The sequence below is a fragment of the Melospiza melodia genome, chromosome 13 (genome assembly GCF_035770615.1).
Source record: "Melospiza melodia melodia isolate bMelMel2 chromosome 13, bMelMel2.pri, whole genome shotgun sequence".
NCBI classification, from domain to species: domain Eukaryota; kingdom Metazoa; phylum Chordata; class Aves; order Passeriformes; family Passerellidae; genus Melospiza; species Melospiza melodia.
In genome coordinates this window covers 17598613-17620583 of record NC_086206.1, presented here as the reverse complement: position 1 = coordinate 17620583, position 21971 = coordinate 17598613, and positions in this window count along the sequence as shown.

Below are 21971 nucleotides of genomic sequence, written 5' to 3'. Positions count from 1 at the left end.
GAGGAATTTAATAAGGAGTGGGTATGGCTCAGCAGTGCATGCTGCTAATTCTGAGTCCTTCCACGAATCTAATCTAGAGAAACACAAGATGCTGTGCTTGAGTGTTTCAGTACTGAACCCCACTTTGCATATGCAAGGCAGATCAGAAGATCCCTTCTTTGGAAGCAGAGCTCTTTCCTAAAATAGGAGTGCTTCTACAAGTGCTGGAGTTTCATGAAATGTGAGAGTCCCTTCTTCTACTTGCTCTTCATTCTTGATGGTTTCCCTGCAAATCCAGGCTAACTCCAGAGATCTAGAATGACACCTGGGGATCTTCTTCCAAGAATATGTCAGGGGTTCTGAAAGCAGAAGTCAGCCAAACCTTAGTCTGTAATCCACCTTGCTGTATTTCTGTTATATCTAATACTGGGAGGAAACCAACCCTGTTAAGCATTGCTTTCCTCCCAGTATCCATAGTACAGACATTACTGAGCCCATGGTCAGACTTCAAAAGAATCAGAATTCCAGCAGCAATGTTTTTTGCACTGTCCCTTCTTGTAATCTGTACAGTTGAGCAGAAATATATTCAGACTTCCTCCATATCCTTTTTTTTTCTGTCAGTACTTCATGATTTCCTGCTGGAGACTCCAGCCTTCCCATCATGTCACTGAGGAATTAATCCCCTGTGCTGTAAGTAAGAACATATGGCAAACCATTACTCATCAGCCAGGGCCTGGACACAGTTTTGTTCTAGAAAGTGGGCTGGCCAAAATGCTGAGTGGAAGGATGGGGTTTTTAATAGGAATTTTTATCAGGGTTTGAAATGTTCTCAAATCAGAGACAGATCTGAAGATTTAGAAAGTGTGTGAGCAGGTAAAGTGCATTAGCAAATCCCCCTGTGAGGTTTAACAAGGTCACTGTGGTGGCCTTTGAGGTTGTGATGTAAATTAAGCTCCTGCTTCCCTTTGTATGGAAGCTTCATGTGTTCTCAGAAGCCAAGGGCCTGCCTTCATTTCTAGGAGTGCAAATTGCTTTCTATCAAATGGAAACAAACTAATTCAGGTAAAAAAACACATTACCATTTTGGGTTTTTTCTTTTTCAAGTCAACAGTGAAAATGTTGACTGTAATTCCAGGAGCTCCCTTAAAAATTGGTGGCCATTTACCATCATCTAGACCTCCTCTTCACCTGGCATAGTCCCTCCAGCAGTTGTTGAACCCACAGGAAATGTCATATGTGTTGTAGCTCTCTCTGGCCCTGTTCTTCCTCCCATTCTTTGATCATATCCACTGCTTGTTTCACTTGATTTGTATGATCAATCACAGCTCTAGGGCAAGGATTGCCTCTGTTTTAATATGCAAATAGGCATGTGATGCAACAGGATTGGTGTTTCTGGGTGTTAATGAGAAATAAACACATAATCAAGGCAATGGACTGCCTGAAATGGAGGTGATAGAAGGAAATGCCTTTTCAAGGTAGCATCTGCCAAATATCCTTTTACCTGAAGAGACAGAGAGAAGTCCCCACAAAAAAAGAAATCATGTTAGAAATCTTTCTTGTGTTCTTTTCCAGGGAGTGACTGCAGCACAAACCAAGATTTTTAAGCATCTTTGTTTTTTTTGAAGTGATGAGCCTTTTAAAAATAATATTGCATGGGTAGCCTTGGTGAATAGGAATTGAGGGAGATGTGCTACTGTGCTTGTTCTCTTACTAGTCATTGACTGGAAATGCTCACAAAAGGAATAAAAAGTACATTTGCCTTGTTAATACAATTTGTATTACATATTCATAAACCATTTCATAAAGCTCCCAAGGAAAAATTCAATTGTACTGAAAGCACATAATGGTAGAGTGGCCATACAGAATACAGGCAGCATGTTGCAGAATTAACTGCACAATGAATGAAATGCAATGTCTATAATAAACCCATTCAGATATAAATTATGGGAGAGTAGATGAAATGTTTGTTAAGCAATAAAGCTTGCAACCGTACATATGAAATTGAATGGGATTTATCATAAAATATTGTGGAGGATACAGTCTGAATATGTGTTACAAATTGGCTGAATTAAAAATAATCCAAGGAAAGCAAGCTTTTGGGAGACTGAAAATTTTAGGAAATGAGTTCATAAGCTGTTTAGCTCTGACCCAAAGTCCCCTGGTGCCAAGAAAAAGAGAGGCAAGAAAATAAGAACAGAATAATTTCTTAGAGGACCACAGCTATGTTGTCTTAATTTTAACCTCCTAAATTTCGTCCAGTAATCAGACTCCCTGTTGAACTAACAGCATCTCACTGGAGTAGAGGGTAGAGAATTTGGCCCAGCAGTGTTTGGTTAGTGTGATTTACAGTGGAAGATTCCCCCCCAACTATGTATCTCAGCAAGGCTGTTGTACTGAGGGCGGGATCGATGATATTTTGGTTGGACCTTAAAGAGATATGTGGTATGTTTTCCCAAAAGACTTTACCAGAAATCTCAATACTAACAACAGAGTTGCTGAAGAACACATTCTGTGGGATTCCATACCAAGCTTGACTGAAGTCCACTTCTCAAAATGACAGAGCCTACGCTTTTGCTCAGTTTTCGTAAACTGAAAATACTTATGGTTTTCACAATGTGATGGAAATATTGTACTTGTGAACAACAACCAACAGAATCACCAAACCCTTAGAATTAAATTTAAAATTCAAATAGATGTTTATGGGGATAAAAAGAGAGTGCATAATTTCCAACCACAAATAACATTTGTAGCTATGGAAACATAGGACAACCTAAGAAAAAGAAATAAGAGCTGTAGAATCTGTGCCTGAAAAGGTTAAGAACATTATCCCTTTTCTTAATCTTACCTAGATGCTTTTCATGTCTTTTCTCTCCTTTTGAAGCAATGAATAATGACCACTTCTCAAAGTAGTTAAATGTATAGAAAAGAATTTGGAAAGCTGAATACAAAGTGGTGTTTCTGTAAGGGCTTTAAGATGTTTGCTTTGATTTATAGATAGAAGATCTTGTCCCTAGACTAGAGATGAGTGCAGCCAAATGACATGGCCTTTGTAAGTCTGTTGACCCTGAGACCTTTTTTACTGTAGGTGTCTGTCAGTCTGGTGACATTCTATAGAGTTTGTCACACTGAAGGAGTAAATACATAACTTCACCCTGACTAACACCTGAGTCACCAGCAGATCTCCTTTAATCTTTTGTCTATGCAGCCCAACATTGCCTCTGCTGCTGTTTCATAAATAAAGGGGTCCTCCTTCTCAGAGCCACAGGGAAAGAACACTTCCAGTTGTTACCCAGCAGTGTTTTAATTCCAAGAGATAATGCCAAGCTATTTCAATGGTCCATTACTGTAGAGTTACATCTAAGTGAGGAGAAATTAGCTCAAGTAGACTCCATTTTGCTTCAGTGCTGAATGGATGTATTTCCCATGTGTCAGAGATTCCGTGGATTTCTTTTGTTCCCATTTTTTCACTGGAAAAACCACATTGAGTACAAACATACATCGGCATCCCGCAGTGTATCAAGAGGCCCTGGTAATCTTACCCTTTTAAGGAACGTGGCATGTGCCCAGCACTTTTGGATTGCATTTTATTTGTAGGAATACAGGCTATGAAAACCCTCCTCCCCACTGAGGAAGAAAAGCCTGTTAACTTGTCAGCCTGCATCTGAAAGGCCAAGGGTTCAAAGCTGCTCATCAGTGTTGGTTGACATTCCCCCTCAGAGCCTTAGGAAGTATCAAGTTTGCCAGTTATTGACTGCATTGCTGAGTTATCTCTTGTATAAGCACAATTTCCATAAAGGACATAAGGCCGGGGACATGTTCACCAGGCGTTTTAAGACATGGTTGATTTGATTTTCTAATTTCTTGTTTTCTCTAAACATATTTCCCTCAAATATTAAATCGTAACAATATTATTGATTGTGTTCTGCTCATGGAGCAATAGCATCTATTTAGCTTTTTACTTTTTTTTCCCCTTAATGATTTGCTCAGAGTGTGGAAGGAAGTAGAGGTGATGAAATACCTTTGTGCCTTGGAGATGGGGGCATTCCAATGGAGACCAGCTGCATGGCAATTGGGGATCTGTTAGCACCTCGACAGACCAGGCAGAGTCCCTGAACACAAAACCTTTCTCTGCCTTTCAGGAAGAGAGTCAGGACTTCACATCTAAACTTTAATAGTAAAACACCATGTTTTTCTTCAATTAGCAAATAAATTCCCTCATGATTTGAATAATTCTGGAGGAAAATTCTCCAGGAGCACAATAATTGTAAAGTCAGTTGAGGGGAAAAACATGCCATGTATAATCTGCCCTGGGCAAAGAAAATGCATCAGGTTTTGAAATGCTGAATGCTGGCAATTCAGCAGAAAGTGAGTTGTGGACAGAAACAGAGTGTTCAGCTGGTAGGACAACAGCGAGGATGTTTCAGTCAATTCTGTCTTTTTCCTGTTTACTGTGTGATTGCAAGTGAAGGGGTAATACCACTCAATGAGGCAAATTTCGTTCTTAGATTCATGCGCATAATTATCAGTGACCTTTTATGTCTGAGAGAGAATTGATTTTGATGAGAGCTCTACCTCCTGCTCTTCATGCAGGGTCTTGCCCAATTTGTTTTACATGCTCAACAGTCGTTATTTGGATGAACCAATCATGGAGATGGGCTATTATTGATAGATCTTCCAGGAAACATGTCAAAGGTAAATAAAAATAAATAAAACATGAAATTAACATGAACATGGGTTTTTACTAATCAGATACATGTTTCAGTAGCTCTTGCTCCAGAGGCACAGTTAACCAGGAGAATGCCATTGATATGAAAGGTTTATTAAGAAAAGCAATTCAACATATCTGTCATACACAAGGGAACACTGAAAAAATTAAAAATTATCCTCTAAAAAACATTTGTTGAAAGATGCACAGACCTGAATCAAACCATCTTCTAAGGTTCTTTAAAATGCTATAGCAAACTTTGTTTTCCTGAAACAGATCAGATCTTGAGGAACTGCCAGATTTTCTGGCACACCAGAAGAGGAGGTCAAATGACTTTTATGACCTGTATTTAATGCCCATTTAGCAGGTGAGAGAAATAGGAATTGCTCAAGCTCATGTGTCCAGTAATTTTTGGTGTAATGATTCAATGCCAAGTCCTGCATCTTCTGGAAGAATCTTTCTTGGGCACAGGAGGAGCTCTCATCTTTCTGACTCAGGTGGAAGAGTGCTTTGTGTCTTGTGGAATGAAGGTCCAGATCTTGGTCTGGATGGCTGACAGTGGCACAGTGTATGCCAGAATTTCTCTCTGGCTTTATGCAAAGCAGTAGATGCTCGGTGCCCACGTGTCTCTACTTGTTTACGGACAAAACTGGGCTCTTAAAATTAACAAATGCTTTTCAAGAATTTTGTGCAAAGAGTTTGCTTCAGTGAGTCAGTAGCAGAGGTATGAATAGAGCCCAGGGCTGCTCACTCCTGGCCCTGTGCACCAACCACCAAGAGCATTTACTTTTCTAGCCAGCGCCAGAGTGAAGATGTGAAAATACCACAAGCAAAACTTTTTATTTTTAATTTTTTTTCAACTTTTCCACTCAGTTCTGCAGACTCAGGCAGTTTGGTTAGCTCTCCACATTGAGCGAGAAGTTAATATTGGCTTTGCCGTGGAGTTTTGCACTTCTAGGTGTATGAAAGATGAGTCTTTCCTTCTACTTTCCCCACTGACCTCTGCTTGAAGGTGAGTGGAGATGTGTGCTGGCTTATTTTTGCTTTGAAGAAACTGGTGCAGAAGGAGAGGGGGGTGAGGAAAATTTGGCCCATTGGGGTTCCAGCCCCAAGCCCCCGTTGGCAAAGAGCGAAGAGGATGGGGAGCAGAGGGAGGCCAGGAATAGCAAATGGCCCACAGTCCCCATCTGTGCTGTTGATTCCATCCTCTGGTGATCCAGCCAGGGGATCAACAGGCCAGTTGTGCCCAGTCATTAAGGAGAGGCATGTCTGTAATTAATGGCAAAGGGCCTGATACAATAAAAGACATGTCTGCCTTTTCCACTGCGAAGCCCGCATAGGGCTGCGAAAGACGCCAAAGAAAATCAATGTTAAGCAGCTTGTATGGATTTGTGCAGACCTTTACAGTGCCAAAGTCCAGACATATTTCTCGTTGAGCTGAGTCCTCATATGTTTTATTTATAATTTAATGCTAAAATTTATGAAGGAGGTGCATGGCAGAGGGAGAACCCATAACCTTGTCATTTCTTTTCTTAAAGCAGCAGCTGCTAGATCTAGGAAAGAATTACGTCTTCCTCCTTCTATCTGACTCCCCAGCATAAAACTTCACATGATAGAAATTTTATTCAGTCTGCGTTTGTTTTCAGTGAGTCAGCTGTACAGCTGAGGTGCCTGTTGCACATCACACAAGTTTTTATCAAAATCACTAACTGCCAATCACTTCCTCTAAACTAAATCACCTCAGCTGTTATTCATCAAGCATGCCATGTTGCATTATGGGCTTTCATAACTCAGACACTTAAGGTATGAAAGAAATTAATTGCCTGTATTATTTTCCATAAAAACAAATAAACAGCACTAGGTGCCTTTTTAAACTCAATCGGAGGATTGATTTTTAAATCAAATTGTATTTCATGAGAGTTCAAGCACTCACCACTAGAAGCTATAATCTTGGAACTTTAAATATAGATGCTGTAATTCCAGAATGTCACATGCTTTAAACATTGAAGTATAAACCATTGCCATAAGAAAATGTTGTGGTTTAACCCCAGCTGGCAAATAAACATCACACAAATGGTCTCTCCCTCCCCCCCAGTGGAATGGGGAAGAGAATTGGAAGAATAAAAGTGTGAAATATTGTGGGTTAAGATAATTTTAATAGGTAAAGCAAAAGCCACACAAGCAAGCAAAGCAAAACAAGGAATTCATTCACCACTTCCCTTGGCAGGCAGGTGTCCAACCATTCCCAGGAAAGCAGGGCTCCATCATGTGTGACATGGGAAGACAAATGTCATAACACAAAACATACCCCCTTCCTTCTTCTTCCTTCAGTTTTATATGCTGGAATATGTTTCCAAATGACTTGGAATATCACTTGGGTCAGTTGGGATCTGCTTTTCCAGCTGTGTCCCCTCACAATCCCTTGTACCCCACCCAATCTCCTCACTGGTGGGGTGAGGAGCAGAAAGGGCCTTGACTCTGTGTAAGTTCTGCTCAGAAATAACAAAAACATCCCTGAATTATCAAAGCTGTTTTCAGCACCAATCCGAAACACAGCCCATTCCATCTACTGTGAAGAAAACAAACTCAACTCCAGGCAAAACCATTCCAGAAAATAAAAGGGGTACACATATTAAACATGACAGCAACATTAACAGCCTTGTTTGGAGAGAGGAAGTTTTCTTAACAGAATACATTATTTACTGGTCTCTACTGTATCATTCCACCATGATGTCAGGGTTGCATTTTTCCTGGATGTGTGGATCTGACATCAGTCACGTTTGTATTGCCACGCTCAGCTGAGACACCAAGGTGCAGGATTTCAGCTGGCATGAATCCAACCAGATCAGCACTGCAGAGCCAGCTGAGCCTAATTGAACTGTGCTGGAAACCTAAAAGGGGTGAAGCTGCCAGGGAAACAACACAGGTTCCTGCAATGGAGAAGACCCAGTGACAGGAAGAACCTCAAAATGTTTTGTTCTGCTAAATTGCCGAGAGCAGGTAGGAGTCCAAAACTCATACAAGACTCATGGGTAAGAATGCAATAGTTGCAAATATTTTTGTGTTCAGTTAAATTACCCAAATGACCTGGTTCAGCAGAATGTGAGCTGGGAGTCTCAGGGAAATGTCTGTCACATGAGATATTTTGTTAAATTTAGTTAAACAGTTAAATATTACCACTTTTATAGGCAAAAAGAACAGAAACTCCACCTAATCCAAAACACCTCACATTTTCTTTGACAAAAACGTGTTTCCTGTTTTATTCCTCCCTTTTTTGGGGGCCTCAGATATGTCAGTTGTTTAAAAGATGTGACTGCCCTTATAAATGTATCGAAGATAAGCTAGGTTGTAAAGGATTCAGGTTCATGAACTGTGTTTATACAGTCTATTGTTTAGTACTCATGAATAATTGATTCTTGTCCTTCCTGCACAAATATTCAATCAGATACCATTCAAATTGATAGCAGGTGTCTGATCTAGGAAAAAATGGCAATGTTCTTTGACTGGAGATGTGATTGTAATACAATTCTACTCCAGCCATGGGGTAAAGAGGAGTGTCACACATTTCAAATGGGACCTGTTGAGAGAGAGAGTGTTTCTAATTAAAACAGCATACCATGTAATTGTCTGGCGTGTTTTGGGTAAGCAACCATCGCAAAGAATGCTTATTGCTTTTTATTTTTATGTATGTTTGTGTGAAATGAAGGACAGATGATAGTTTTTAAAAATTGCTTGTTTCTGGTGAGGGGTTTGGTTATGCAGACAAGAATAGTTCCATGTAGTCTGTAATTCCATAGTATCCTTATATACTCAATATTAAAAATCTGACTCTGATTTCCCCAAGACCATGTGATGACCAGGAGACATAGAATAATTGCATTATGTGATATATTATTTGAGATCCAGGAAGAAGGTGCCTGTTCCTTAAAGCACAGATTCTTTTCCAATGAATTACAACTTTCCACTACTGGTAGCTTCCTGTAAGTCACTTTATATACTGCAGGAACAAAAATGTGCATAGAAACAGAGCAGGGAGCAGGACCTGCTTTTATATCCTTGAACCTTGGAGCACTGCTCATTTCTTGCTTGGGGAGGTTTGTGGATGTGAACAAAGTTGTGCCTGATATGGAAAGAGAAGCTGCAGAGTGAATATAGATATATAACTGGAATTTTGCTCCCAGGCACACGAAAATAAGTCTGAGGAGTCAGAGGTCCAATATGTTCCAGCTAATGTGAATAGAAGTCTGATCATTGAATTAATCAAGACAAAAATCAGTTCTAAGCTGGGGTTAGGAAATACAGGGTGTAGTCCACTTGTGATTAACTGATATTAGTAGGAACTCTGGAAGAGCCATTGAGCAAATATGTAAGTTGTTTTTATTTTTTGGCCACTGTCATCCTAAAAATGTTTGTGGGAGGCCTCAGCTTTTGGAAGGGTGTGGAAGAGCAGGGATGATGCGCTCATGTGCTTTGCATAGGGACCCAAAGCACTGTGCTATGAAGAGGAAAGGGGCTTCAATTCCTTCTCGTTCTTACCCAGTCCATGGGTTTCCTTGCTGCAATCTGCAAGGATGTTTTTAGGGTCAATGTTTTTACTTTGTTGTGCTTCTTCCCCTGTGTCCTCCCACCTCTGAGTTTAATGCTTGAAGACTGTTAATTGGAAGCTCTGAAAATCATTTTCTTCTGGTTGCTAGTAAGGACAGTTTTCCATGTTTCTTTATTTACAGGACTTTATATTTTCATCCTCTTTTCTATCAAAATGGCTCTGTAGGTGTAGAAAAGAGGTTCTGTTGTGTAGAATTCATGTCCATTCAGTCTTTGCACACACACATTTGACTACCAACGTGGAAAGTTAATGTTGTTTACAGGTTGTATCTGCTCAGGACACAAACATTGGTCCAATGAATGGTTGGTCATACCAGGATGAGACTTTTTTGTAGTCCTGTGAGATTTACACATTTGAACCAGGCAACTGTTGGCACTGCATCATTCTCCCACATTTTTTCAGCTCACTAGCACTCATGCATTTCCAGAAAATGAATTCAGCCATGGAGTGTTGACTCTCATGGTTTATCTGCATCTTAATTGTGTCTGGCAGTTCTTGAACGGTATCAAGTGCCTGCCCCCATGTCTGTCTCAAACCCTCAGACCCATCTCACAACCCTCTGGTGCACTGGATCCCTCCTCTAGAGCTGTCTCACGGCTGTCCATGCACTTGTTCCATGCTGACCCCTAACACTGAGGGACATCCCAGAAAGATGCATCTGCCATACAAATGCAAACACCAAGGTGTGTTTCAGAGGGCTTTGCTCTTGTCAGTTGAAAAGCCCTCATTGGGTTGCTCATTTGGGAAAAATGTTTATGCTCTGGAGCAACATAAAATGTAGAAGTTCCTTTTTTTTTTTCTCTGATGAATACTAAGCAACTGCCTGTTTGTGAAAGTTTAAACAAATGCTTCACTTACACTCTGTCTGCTCAGCACTCCAGTGCATAAAACCCCGTATTTTTAGGGAGTGCAGACCCTGAAGCCAGTAGCACACTAAAATACTCAATCTTCCATAAATATTACCCTTCCCCTGACCTTCCTTCATTTTCCATGCTGGATTCCACTTCTGAATCTATTCATTTTGAATAGGCAGCAAAATCCTTCCCTGGAATAGACAACACAGGTACACCTTGCCAGCTGTAGCAGTTCGTAATGTATATATTATTGAAATATATATTGGCAGGGGTCTCTGAAACCACAAGCAGAATCAGTTGTACCCAGAGAAACATACTTTCTTTCAGTGGCCTGAATAGCCAGTAATTGCTAAAAAATATCCTCCTCCTTTCTATAATTTCAGAAGATAACATAGTCTTTAGTTAGTTAGTGCACAAGTGACATAAAACATGAATCAGCTCTTCATAAAGACTTCTTTTTCCTGTGGTACCTTACAACTCTTCAGATGGGGCAGCTCACAAAGACAGCAATTTCTTTCTAAGGGCATTTAATGCTTGCAAAATGTTTCAATTTGCCTGCCTTCCATTACTAGTGAAATTTTCCCTTCAACTAAGCACAAACGTGCAACCCATCTTGCAACCACCTTACATGTGGAACCCTAGAACTGCACATGTGGAACTTTACAACTGCAGTGATGTGGGATGTTTCCATCCCACTAGAAACATGCTGGGGAAGGGGTGGCAAGGCTGGGACCTGGTCCCTGGCTCTGGTTCTCACTTGCCTCTCCTATTGCTTGGGAAGGATTGACAGCTCTGTTGACTGAGGCGTGACCTTGCAATGGTATTTGTGAGGCACTGGCAGGGTGGTACTGGGGGAGAACAAAGATGGGTAATTTCCTTGCATCTCAGAAAATGGCATTTGCATTATTTTTTCTGGCAGTCTCTGCGCTCCACCTCAGGAGTGATCCATAGCTTGTTGCTTATATCAGTGTGTTTACAACTTTAAGGGCTCTGAAGAGCTGTCATACATACCAGTTCTTGAGTGCTTACGAGTTTATTTGGAAGTGATGTGTATTTACAATAGTCACACCACAGTGTGAACTATGTGCTATGCACTCAAGGAGCAACCAGGCTGGAAGTCAGTGCAAGAGATGTGTGGGATAGAAGAAAACATCTTGAAATGCTACAGTAATGAGCATAAAACCCCGAAGTCAAAGCTTTTGGATTCTGCTACTATTCCTCAGCTCTGAATTCTTCCCTTTTTTCTTTCCAATAAGTCATGATTTGGTGATGTATTCCTTGCACTGCATTGGTAAGACACCACTTTTTAGGAAAACCCACCTGATAACTGTCAGCTGCTGGAAGATATCATTGAACTCTCCAATCCCTTGAAGCTGCACACTGTGGCATCTTTAGGAGTATTTTCCCCCTCTATACTTGTTTTTCTGACAATTTAACTTCATGAATTTGCTCATTCTTGAATGTACAAAGCCAGGAAGCAGAGCTGGGTGTCACCAAGTATGTGGGTACTGCCTGACCTTTAATGGGAACATTCACCTCTGGATTTGCTTGGAGTGGGAAGCTGGATGGCTTCTATATATTCATTTTGAATTTTTAGCTATCTACCTATCACTCTAGGAAGTTCTTAGAATAAGTCCATCAATCATTCAATTTCATATGAATGGAACACCAGCATGGATTTCTGTTCAGCAAATGCTAAATTATATTCTGACAATTGAGAGGATAAGGGAAGACATAATCATAAAAAAAGTTTAAGTGTTCTATGTACCTTTTTCAAAGGAGAAAAACAAGGGTTCTGGAATTCATAAACAAGTAAGCCCAATCACTATTCCTGAAAATACACTGGAACAAGTCTTTAAAAAAGTATCTTTCTAACCATTCATGTGATAAGAGGGTTGTAAAAGGTAATGTAAGACTGAAGTGATTTGTTTTCAGCAAATCCATCTGACTTCTTTCTCTGAAAGAATAACTAGCCTGGGGAAAGGGGTAAGATGTTGCTGAATTGTCCTGATTTCAGCTTTTGGTTTTGTCACACATAATTTCCTTGTGGGGGAAAAAAATTGCAGTGGAATGTGCACAGCTAAAGAACTACACTGGGCACCATATTTTACATATCAAGAAAGCATATTAAGTTGAGTGGAGGGTGACAGGAAAATCTGAAATTTATAGAACATGATCTATGAAGAAAAGTTGTGGGAACTGATAAACCTACAGAGAAATCATGGTGATAGTCTTTCCAACATGAGAAAGTTATGCAAAGGCTGGTGCTGATTGTTCTCCTTCCACTTGAGGGAATTCAAAAGAAACCAATTTAATTTTCAGCCAAGATGCATTAGGATGACTGGGAGGAAAACTTTCTAACCACAGGGGGAATTGAGTAATGATGCAGACTTCATCAGAGGGTTTCCAGAGCAGCCTAGACAGATGTTAGGGGGGTCTGGCACTGCTAAAGATTCCAGGGCTGGGGAGGTCCTGCCCAGGCCCAGGTTATTACCTGAGAACAGCAGCCCAGGAGGAAAGAGTAAAAGCTGCAGCCAAGAGACTAAGAATAAGCAGTGGTTTTATCAGATGGTGATAAATAGCTCTTTCTTAGAGATCGGGATGATATTAGTTTCTAAAAACGTAAAGTTCTTTCATCCTGAATTGATGGTGATATATACATTTTAATATATGTAGGAGAGCACAATGTAAAATGTTATAAAGACACAGCATGCTAGTGATAGTCTATCACAGACTCTGTTTATATATTGTGATAATGGCCCTAACTTCTTATTTTAAACATCAGTTACACTGTGATCTAATAAAAGATTAGGGTTTTCTAAAGTAACTTTTACTAGATTTACATACATTTTTAGTTCACATACAAATTTTTGTAGGCCTCCTGAGAACTTACAATAATAGGACAGGAGAGAATGATGCAGTATTCATTTTAATTTGCTTGTCTTGGAATGCCCTTTGCTGTTTATATTACAGATTTCAATATACATCTCAGAGGATCAGAGCAAGTATAAATATCTATACCAATTTAAAAATGTACCATTTTTAGAACCTGTCATATATTTTCTGGTAAGACATGCTATTCATCATCTTCTGAGGACCATTTTTCTTAGAAATATGTAAAAGCATATATACAACTAATGTACAGCATCCCAAAAGCTGTAGCTGGGATCATAAATTAAGCCCAAAGTGCTCAATTTTAACTGTACTTTTTTGTGGTGGCTGTCTGGATCTGAGAGTGCTTTCAAATGTGAATGAGTTTCACGAAGTTCCATAGAAGTTGATAGCTATTATTTGGCTTGTGTCTATTATTGCATAATATAATCCTCCAGAGAAAATGCTGATTTTAAGATTATTACCCACCTTGCTTCTGAAGCCTAAACTGAAAATCTGGTTATGTGTCTAAGTTAATTTAAAACTTTATTCTCTTTCTTCCCCCACCTCCTTACATCCTGTAACTTCTAGTACTGGAATGAGCAGCAGAATGACATTAACATCATAATTTTTGGTGCATGGAGATTTTTACAGCTTTTGGTGCATCTCGGTGAGTCTTTATTCTAAAAAAGCATACCCAGACAATGTGTACTGAGGCATGGATCAGTTGTGGGATATCACTTTGGTGTGCTGTCACTTGGCTGTTCTCATTTCCACTTGCTCCTTGGCAGTGACCTGTCTGCAGCTGCAGCTGAGCTGACTTTAAAAGTTTCTATCAATAACATTGCAGAGGAACACATAAAGGAAACATAAATTACTGGTAATGGTGGTGCCCAGGAGTGCTGAACCTTTAGCTCATTTATTGAACGGTTAAATATTGCCACTTTTGTAAGCTAAGGAAAAAAAAAAAAAGGAAACCTCACTAAATCCAAAACTTCTCATTTTGTCTTTCATAAAAGCATTTGTTTGCTCTTTCATCCCCCATTCTGTCTGCCATAGAGGTCATCTGTGGTGTGTCTGTTGAGATCCTCAGCAGCCAAAATGTATTAGAGCTGCCACAAAGTTGATTAAATTGACAAAAATTGTGTCAAAAATGGCTAGCAGACCACTACTGCTGGGTTATTTTGTGCTGTGCTCCAGACTTTAAACAGTTAAGGAAACCAATTAGCATCAAGCAAGCATACAATACCATTTTGTTCTGTAATTCCACCTGTCACTTTTTTATTTCCCATTTCATTCTCATCTTTCTTCATAATTGGATACAAAAATACCAAGCTGTATCTACTTGTGAGAAGAAAGATGAGAGGCAGACTCTGAACAGATCAGCGTGTGCGGGAGGAGCTGTGCCTTGTGAAAACCCAAAACTGGTTGGAAAGTGATGATCCCAGCAGTAATGAGCAGTGTGATGGATGGGATGGGCTGGGAGGGCAGAAAGAGCTGAGTGGTGTGGCTGAGCTGCTCCAGTGGTCACTGTGCTTTACAGACCAGTGCCTGCACCTCTGTGTGGGACAGAGGAAACAGCAGCAGCCATAAACCACTCAGCAATATCCTATATATAACAATGAGGATTTGGGGACAAGGACACTGGGTTATGTATTTCATTCTTTTGCTTTTCTGAGAGCGTGAAAAACAACAAAAAGCAGGTGGCCAGGGGGACTGATGTAACATCTCCTTTGACACAGATTGCATTCCAGCATTTTTAATAACTCATTTTCCCAAGGGTGGGGTGATGAGGATGCTCCAAATAGTCCTTGATTATTTTTTTTAAAAAAGGCTTGCAGAGCAGGCAGAAGGCAGCCCTATTTGCTTGTGGGATGCATTTGAAAATCCTCAAGGCACATGGATGAAGGCACTTGTTTATGGGCATCATTTCCAGATGCACTTTGCAATCAGTAATGTTTTCCTAGGGATGAAGTATTGTATGAAGTTCTGTTGCTGTGGGTAATTCCTACAGTGTGTAACTGGTGGATCTCTGATTTTTCAAGGAAGGGATGGTCTCTCCTTATTTCTAATAGAAAAAGGTATATCAAATATTGTGTTTACAATATTGATGATTAAAAGGAATGTTTTCTGCCTTGGTCAAATATAATAGGAACATTTGGGAAATTTTTCTTATGTCCTTGTTCTTCTTTAATCAAATACCTCAACTATTTTTGGTTCTCATTTCTGCAATTTTGCTTTTGCTTCAGTAACTTGCAGTGACTGCACCACAAGGAGAACCTTGTTCTTCTCTTGCACCCCATTTCCCTGTGTGGTGTGGAACTTTGGGGTGTCCTTCTGCATTTTCCATGGCACCAGCATTGATGTTGCCTTTCCTTTCTGAATTGCAATATCTCTGGATCGTTTATGCTTTATTTATTTAAGGAGGAGATCTTTACCACCATCAGAGTGGAAACTGGTTATCCCAAATCCATCTTTGCCTTGTCTTCCGGGGCTAAAAGGAATGTCCAAATGATAAGTCTGCTCTTGCAGTGATAAGATTTTCATCATTGTCTTTTCTTTCATTAAGGAGTGTCTAAACAACTTAAAATTATTTCAAGGTAATAAAAATAGCCAATAATTTATGCCCATCCAGATAGTCTGACTCTGCAATTGCTCATGTATTTTTTGGAAGTGATTCACTTCTAGAATTTCTTTGACCCCCTTAACCAGAAGAGAGGGACAAACTGACATAGCTGAAGCCACAGCTCAAGGTCAGTGTAATTAATATTATTTCATATGCAGCTTTTAATTTGAAGAACTTGAGGGGTAGGATCCCAGTTTATCCAAAACTTATAACTCAAGTGTATGAAGTCAGGAGGCAGCTGTGAGAGCTAAGGCTAAGAATGCATTTTAGGTTTTTTTCTGAACTGGGGAGCAGTCTTATTCCCTCATAATATAATATTTTGCAGAACCCAAACATGTAGGTCAGGAGGCCAGAAAATTAGCACCGAGTTATAACACTCCTGTAAGGGGGTTTGATGAAAATAAAACCTAAAACCATTCATATGTTTTAAATGGTTTCCCTTCCCTCCATTCATGCAGTGATACAGAACAGCTGGCCATGAAACCTGGCTGCATATTTGTTAAACGGGAACAGATTACTAAATCAAATTTGTTGACCAATTTTCAAGTATGTGGCCTTGAGATATTTAAAAAAAACCAAAAAAAAAAACAAGACCAAAAAAACCCCAAAAAGATGTAGGGGGGTTTGCATTGCCTAAAGAGAGAAGGGGTAAGAGGGCAGGGGTAGGAACATTTCATGGTGGTGGGATTTGGCAGCGGGGGAGGGAATCGAATCGCTAACTTTCGCGTGAGTACCCAGCTAAAACCTCAGGGAATTTTATATAGTGCATGTTGTCAGTATTTTAATCATCCACAGCTGTCAAAACTCTTGTAACCCGCCTCTTCTATTTAAAATGTGTCTTCTAGGCATAAAATAATTAAAGGTGCAGGACCATAAGGTAGGCTCAGAGCCGCTGCAATGTGACAAAACTCCACATATGAAAGGCATTATTTCAGGAAGTTTTAAATATAAATTTTGTTTTGTCAGAAGGCTGCAGGGCACACATTTTCTATACTGTCAAGCTTGATAGTAACAATATTTATATTTCAAATAAAAAGATTAAATTGCAGTCTTATGTGTTTCTGGTTTTCACATAGTTTTTACCAGTGTATCATAGTGTTCCATATCAGTGTGTCATCGAAACTTTTTTTTTTGCTGACACCAGTTTTGCTTTATTGTAATATTAAGTCTTGTACTGTCAGTCCCTGAATTGAAATAATGAGGGCAGACAGTAGTTTAGTTGACTAGCCTATATCTTCTCTTTCCTCCCCCCACCAAAAAAAAAAAAAAAAAAAAAAAAACCTGAAAAAAACACAAAATAAAAATGAATTATTTCAGAAAGACAGTTGTAAAGACAGATTTGGAGCCTACAGATGATGTGAAATGGTTTTGTGTGTGTGTGTGTGCACATGTGTGTTTGTGTAGCCTTGTGTCATCCTCATGCTCAATACCCCACCTTGCAGAGCTGGCTTCACGTGCCTACCAAGTGATGTCCACTTTGCAAAAGAATTATAACTTAGTGGAAGAGGAGGGGAATTCATAATTTCTGAATATTTTCAACTTCATTTGTTTATTTTTAATATTAAAAAAACTAACCCAAATAAAGAATGTCTTGGTTGGTTTGAGCTGTCTGGCTGGCAAGGCTTTTGTGCCACTTCTGCTTTTTTTCTGTGAGTTTTGAACTTTCTGCTGCTGCCCATGGGCCCTTTGCTGCTCATTGTTCAGAGCTGGAGCCCAGGGCTGGGCTGGTGGCATCTGTGGAGCATCAGGGCTTGACAGAACAATGGGCAGAATGGGAAGGGGTTCTGATTCAGGCTCGTGTTGGAAGGACCAGTTGGAGTCACTGGGGCTGGGTTTGCTCCTTTTGGGTCGAAATCTGAATATTTCATCACAGCCCTTTTGTGGCAGTTTGCAACTGGCAAAGGCTTTCTGTGCTAATTCCCCTGGTTTTACATCTGTGTGAGGATTTTCCCCCAGTGTCTGACAGTGCTGGCTGGTGTGTAACAAATTCTCTGACCATGATCTGTTTGGTGAACTGGGCTTATCAAAAAGCTGATTAAAAATTTGGGTGTTACAGAAATTGCTCCAGAGCTGCTATCATCTTAGGTGTGGTATGGGCTTCATTCTTCTCTCTGTGTTTCTGCACACTGGCCCTTCTTTCTGTCACTTCAAGCCTTTGGTCTGTCATTTGTCCTGCTGTCACTTTACAATAATGAAAGTTTTGATTTTTTTAATGTTAAAATGAGTTTTAAGGTGTTTTGTTTTGTATTAATTGCTGCTGATATACCTCAATAAACATATTTGGTTTTCATCCATAACCAGTCAAGAAGTTTCTGGTCCATTGTAGAAATTAGCTGGAAAGCTTCACAGATTCTATAAAATACATCATGTTGAAATGTCAGTGGAAAGGTTGTGCTCACTGAAGAACAAACATGCCTTTGCCATGTATACATCCATGTCTCTGTGCTCCCATATGCTTTGCAAAAGAGCCTGCAGGATTTATCAAAACAGGAACAATAGGGGAAGATATTTAAAGTAAAGTTATGCACAAGTGCAAGACTTTTTTGTATGGAAAAGGAGACAACAGGTGGCACTACCCATTCTGTCCTCACAGTCTGATCTCAGTTAACACTCCCAGACACATTTTTTTCCAGTTTGAACTGATGGATATACAAATCAGGCTGTTGCAGCACACACATCTCAAATGAGGGAGCATTTGGAAACATCTGGTTTCATTACACCAGGTAACACCTGCATGAAATTACATCTGTGTGGAAAGTCCTTTAACAGAATTTAGTAATTAAAGTGAGGCAATCTAATCAAAGAAAGGCATAGAGAAGGTGATACATGAAGTTTTGTTCTCTGCCATGTAAATAAACTGCATTAGTATATTGGGTCTTTCAAGAAACAGTTAACATCAACAGCTTTCAATTGGATAGATTTCATGTTAAAAACAGCCTTCCACACTATATCCCCAATATATATTCTGATCTTCCAAACAGATCTCCAGGGTGCTGTTGGGATTTATTGCACTTAATGGCATATTGTTTGGAGCGTGCAATGTGTGGGTCCGACCGAGTTTTACTGGGGGATTCTGTGGCTCAATTTCCTTTCAATATGTAGCTGTGTCCTTTTCAAATTTTGCTTTAAGGCCTTGTGCAGACTTTGTTTTATGCCTTATCAACTGGTTTGTAAAATGTCTAGGCTGACTTTGACCTGAGCATCAGCAAGGAGCTGCCCCAGAGGATGAATGTGGGGTCTGGGGGCTCTGTGGTGCTTTTGGGTTTCTCTGTGTGTTCTTACTGTGTCTGAGCCTGGAACCACCTCAAAGTGGAGTTTCTGGAATCAATTCTTAGTTCTTTTGTGAGTCTCAGGAAAGGAGATGGTTTCTCTGTCCTAGGCTAGGTTCTGTGGTAGCCCTACATAGGGTATGGGCACTTTTGGCTTTGTTTGCCTGAGATTTTACCATCTGGCAGTGTCACCTGGAAGGCATAAATACAGCCATTGTTTCAGGGGTGCTGTCAGGGGATGCATATATTTTCCTTGTCAGAAAGTATAGAATAAAGGATCTAGCAGAAATCACAAAAAAATTGCTGCTACTGTTGGAAAGTGATAAAGGATGGCAAGGTTAACACTCCTAGATTTAGGATGAGTTCCAGCAATTCTTTATGGAGCTGACTGACATTTTTTTCCCATATATTTTTTTCTCTGAAAGCTGATTTTTTTTTTTTTTTGCCAGAGTAAAAAAAACAAAAAATATCATGCAAGATTTTCATCTTGAACATGGATGTCCTTGCCAAGATTAATAAATTTTCCAAAACTTCCCTGGAGAAAGAATAATCCTTGGAGCATAGCTGGAAGTCAAGGACTCATCTTGGAAATCAGCTTTTTGGTAGAGTGTTTCCCTGCCTGCTCTTGAAACAGCATATTGTTAATCACCTGACCTTTGAAGGAGTGCAGCTGATTTGTTCAGGCTCTTTCATCCACGTTAATCCAGATGTGCCTTTTTAAACCATGTTCCTCCTGTTGATCTATTGATGTTCTCAGAATCCCTTGCTGTGCACGTGCCCTCGAGGCTGGGCCACAGAGCAGGGCAGGATTTGGGTGAGCCAGGAGAGCTTGGGAGCCCAGAGGTCACCTTGCCAGCAGTCTCCTGTTTGAAAGGAGAATTTTGCACTGGTTACCTGTGCTGATTGCTGCTGCTGCTCTCTTTTGCCACAACTGAGGGCCAAACACATCTTTTTGTGTAAGCTGCAGGTACAGCCAGGAACAGCCTTTGATGTCTCTCTTTCACAAGGCCCTTTAATGCTTCAATCCCAGAGTCAAGTGAGTGCATGGAATTGTGGCTCCACAATACCCCAAAAACCCCAAAAAGTCTTTGTCTCCTTCTCCAGCATCTGTAAATACAGTTGAGATAGTGGGATAGTGTTTCCTTGCTCTTTAAGAAGCCAAAAAAAAAAAAAGGAAAAACAAACAAGGCAGTGGCAGTAAACTTTCTGCAGAGCTTTAGCCTACCAAAGATTTAAAGGATTGACATTTGCATTACATTTTTTCCCCCACCCAGTCTCCTCATTAGCTGGATATCTTTATTCTCTAAATATTTACCACCTAAACCAAATTTACAGTTTAATTTGCTGCATAAAATCATTTATTGACTGATAAAGCTCATTACTAAGGCCTAGCCCAAGCTGTAGCCTGCCACGACAGTTTTAATTCTTGTAGCAGCAGGCTACTGCAGGAGAAAAACAATCCTGTCACGTTAACAGCAGGGGTCTGAATTATTCAAATACACTAAATCCTCCCAGAACAGTTCCCCTGCTCATAATTTGTCTTTTCCCACCAACAATTAACTAGCAATATTCAAAGTTAACAATGCCAACTCTTTTGAAATCTCAAGGAAAATGGAAATATAGACATGCAAGAAATGTTTTTAGAGAAGAATGCATTTAAAGACCAATGCTGGGAGACTTCTAGGGATTATAATCAGTTAAATGGACCCACTGCTTCCTCTATCTAGCCCAGAAGGAATTTACTGGATATTTGTGTGTGTACAGATGGGTTTGATGCTGAGTTCTGGTGTCAGGTGGCAGAGATGCAGGGCTGCTTACACCTGCCAGTGGCTCTTTCCATGGCACTGCTGATGGCTGATGTTTGTCAGTTCTGTTATCTCAGAGAAGGAGTTTCCTCTTCCATCTCCTCTCGTCTGTCAGAGCTTTTGCTGTCATTGTGATTATGAGTTATTGTAAATAATTGCAGTACTAAGTGTAAATACTGGGCCAAAACCATGCAAGAGGCTATGAAAGAGTGAAAACAGATCTTGTGGATGTTCCTGGTACAGGTCATCTTGGAGAAGCTGAAGGTCTGAATCTGTCCCAGTCAGGAGACTCAGAGCATTCTTTCCAATCAGCACACAGAATTTAGGCTGGCTGGTGGTCTTTTTACAAGTCTCTGATTAGGGCAATTTAGAAAGTCAAGACAAACTGAGGCTGTCTGATCTGCTGTGGTTGTTAACCCACTGGCCAATTTGATTTTCAGAATAGGGTTTAATGTTTTCATAATTTGTTTTTCTTACCAGCTCTGTTGGGTGATGGACCCACTCCTGCATCCATGAACAAAGAGGGGTTTGAGATCACTCCAGTGACACTGAGGAGGAGCTCTAATTCCCTGTAGGGACAAACAATTTCATTCCACAGAGGACAATCCAATTCAGGTTTGTCCTTCTGTGTGTGTGACAACCACAGGCCATATATCACAGTCAGTGATGGGCAATAGGAAAGCCTTTAGCATTCTGGTGTCTCATATAAATATTGCTTCTACATAGCACTTTACACTCTTTCAGAACTGTAAGTCCATATTTCCCCTGTCCCATTCATTTTCTCCCTTCAATTTCTGTGGCAGTTCCAGTGCAGAATAGCTTCTTGTGCAGGCCTTCAAAGTGAAAATGATGGCTCCAATTTGTGACCAAATAGCTTTGACATTGTCTGTACGTTTGCTTGAGTTTATAAAAGACTTTGGTTTTCTTATTTAATCCTTTGATGTAAGAGCAGTCTGAAAAATCAGTAATTCTTTCTGGTGTTCCCTTAGTGACAATTTTAACTCTCCCATGAAATCCTCAGTTTTTAAACTCATAATGTGTCTTTTTATCCCTTCCTACAGCACACAGAGTGCTTTAATGCTGTGAAATCTTAGATCTCTGTGAAAGTGCATAAAGATAGGAGGAAGTTAAAATATATAAAAAAGAATATGGAAGATTCTGCATTATTTGCTACTCATCTATATCAGCATTTCACAAGATGTGGGCCATAGCTCTTCTGGTGATGGTCCGGAAAACGACTGAAATTCCCCTTCATT